The following is a 3182-nucleotide window of genomic DNA, read 5'->3' as shown; positions in this document are numbered from 1 at the left end:
GTCACTGAAGAAGAAAAAGAAGTGGGTTTTTTCTTGATTGTGATTGGGTGAGTTAACCCATTAAATAGAGCTAACTTTATTATTTAGTTAATATTTGTTGAGTTTACCAACTAAACAGGGTCTAAAAGTTTTATATATTACGATCTATTTTAATAAAATATTATTAATTTCAGTCATAATGAGAATTTACATAGTTATTAATTGAATGGTCTAATATAATATTTGTAAATAAAATGGTGTGTTGACTTTAAACAACTCACGAAAGACCATTTTTTTAAGTTGTTATACCACAGACCGAGAACAGATTGAATTGTTGAAGTTATATTGTTCGCGATTAAACTAGAATTTCCACAAAAATAAATAGCATAATATTCAACAAAATTGAGTTTGGTCGTGTATCGTTTTGGAGTGAACTAATGCAAACCTTTATGTTGCTGAACATATTTGTTCATTGGGTACTAATTATAATACTAGATCTAGTGATAAGATTTTTAAATGAAAAATATTAGAGAAGCATGTATCCAAAGATATAAGTCGTCACGTTACAACTTTTTTTCTTTCATGAAAATTTAACGCTTATTATGGTTATCTAAGTACTACCACATAAACGGTCACAAAAGCCCGTCTAGCTCAGTTGGTAGAGCGCAAGGCTCTTAACCTTGTGGTCGTGGGTTCGAGCCCCACGGTGGGCGAATATTTTTTTTCATGTCTGTATGTATTCCTAAATATAGCCCAACAGTGGCCTAATATGTTTTGCATGGATTCCATATTATAATTTTAAATTTGTAATTACATTCTTCCGACCAAGAATAAATATATAATACAAGAAAAAATTTAAATTTATAATTAAATTCTTTCGATCAAGAATAAAGATATGACACAAGAAAAATAATTGGCTTCAAATTTTATTATTTCCTCATATTTAAGCGAATCATGTCGCGACGACATTACCCAATGGGCTTCATATTACCCTTTGTGTTTTTCTAGAAAAACCAACTCAAATTTTATGATTTCCTCCTATTTAAGCGAATCATGTCGCTATGTAACGTGTTTCATTGTCATAAATGCCGTTCGTGATTTCTTGTGCAACCGAGAATACACAAATATTATATATGATATTCCCGAGATTTGATATTGTCTTTTAGATATCAGGATAAACATACTCATATGGAGCATGATCACTATGAACCATTTGGGTCGAGAGCTCATCAGTTTTCCCTTGTCGTTTTCTAGGGACAATGCCCTCTGATCCAACGGGTTTACCCCATTTTTATCTTAGGGGACCATCAATAATTTTCACATGTTTTTTAGGAACATCGATCCTAGTTGAAACATTTACAACTGGAATATAAGATTTTATGATGTTGCTAGCATCATTAAATGTATCGGGATGTTTATTGACAATATTTTGTAAATGGATGATTCCATGGATCTTATTCAAAATAATAACTGGAATATAAGATTTAAAGTCATATACGTACCCTTAGGTGTTGCCCATTATACTGAGTATATGGGAGGATCACAGTCTTTGTTTGATCAACCCTCTCTTTGAGCTTTTGTAATATGATCTCATTCTAATTGTATATATTCATCTTTCAAATCACCAAAAAGACGATAGGGTTAAAAATCATAGCATATGCCTTACATTTCCTGTTTGCCTCCTTCATATCACACAATCCAAGATTTTCATAAGATCTAATCCTTAGAGGTGTAATTTGATAGCTACGCACATGGTAAATATTTACTCCCATTAACATCAGGGATCTGAAAGTTCTATTTTTTTTTTATTTCACCCATAATATATTAAATAACATAAAAAGATATATAGAGAAAACCCAAACTTAATTTTACAAACATTTTTTTATATATTTTATAGGGGCAAAACCTCGTGCTGATAACGTCTAGTGGAGTATAAACTATAGTACCAACTATTTATATTAGGAATTAAGTGTCCGAAAATTGGGTCTCCTTGCATTGCGATTTTCGACCACGAGATATAAGAAAGTGGTGGAGTAATTTCCAAGTAATTTTTCCTTTTGTACACTCTGATTACTCTAATTCCTTGTGTTATATATAACATAAATTAGATTGAAAAGATAACAATACATTTTTTTTTTCTTCTCTCTCTTGATCGTGTAAGACGTGAAGAAACGAAATATTTTTTTCTTCTTCTTCTTCTCTCAATTATAGTTTTAATATTTTTTTGAGAATACAAGCCACCATTGTTGAAAAATAAATATAGGATATACAATAGAAGATTAGAGGTCTTCAGTTCTGTGAATTTCGAATATCAAGGATTGGTGGAAGGACATGTTCGTTCGCCGAAAATAGAAACGAATCTGCTCGCAAAAAAGTTAAGTTGCTAGATTAGATTTATTCCGTTTTAAATGAATGTAATCGGAGCATGTTAATAATATTAAAACCAGCTAATCTAGAACCTCTTGCGAATTTTCATTAGCTTATGTGCTTCATATCCCAACAGTGGGACCCACAACTCGACATCAATGGGGTGCACGTAGGAGTGATGTGACATGGACGTCGGCTTGTCCCTTGGAGGCGGACTATGTCATGTACTGCGAGCTAAACAACCTAATCGATGCTCTTGTGGAGTTGACAAGTGGGCCCGCCTTGAGGTGGCCCTTGCTCGTGTTTCAAGTGGGCCTTTCAGTCTATGTCACGGTGTAGGCTTTCCGCCTACTTTTTTAACTTTGGGTTAGATAGTGTCCTTCTGTTATCTATCATTGTCCATGTAGGAGTGGTTGTAAATTACATACTGGAGGAAATAAAGCAAATGAGCATTTGTATCTTTCCCTAGGGTATGGCCCATTTACCTGGACTGAGACAATTGAGCTCATAGCAAATAGTATAATTAATGAAATATGAGTCTAATGTCATTTTTCCTCTAATACTATGATTGTTTGCACTTTATCGCCTAAAAAGCTAAATATACATTTGTACCGTTGACTCTGAAGTTATGTGTTAAATTTTGAACGAAAATAGACGCAATGCAACAAATGATTGAGTTCAAGGGAATTCGTGCCCAAAATGAAATTCATATAACAACGTGTGAGTCGACAAATAATTCAATGACAAATATTTTGTACATTGTAATAAGGGCAAATTAGCAAGACCCCTCATTTCACAAATTCATGTAGGCAAAACTCCTATTTTTTTCTAATTTA

General features: G+C 33.0%; 1 non-coding gene across 1 annotated transcript; it reads left to right on the top strand.

Annotated features, from left to right (window-relative positions):
- The first annotated feature begins 619 nt into the window (after window positions 1-619).
- On the top strand, window positions 620-692 carry TRNAK-CUU (transfer RNA lysine (anticodon CUU)). Its single transcript has one exon. It is a non-coding gene; the product is annotated as a tRNA-Lys (tRNA).
- Window positions 693-3182: the final 2490 nt, after the last annotated feature.

The sequence above is a fragment of the Erythranthe guttata genome, chromosome 6 (genome assembly GCF_056151865.1).
Source record: "Erythranthe guttata isolate IM_541 chromosome 6, IM_541, whole genome shotgun sequence".
Taxonomy (NCBI): domain Eukaryota; kingdom Viridiplantae; phylum Streptophyta; class Magnoliopsida; order Lamiales; family Phrymaceae; genus Erythranthe; species Erythranthe guttata.
Note: the sequence above shows the minus strand (reverse complement) of the source record. Positions and strands in the feature narration are given on the sequence as shown.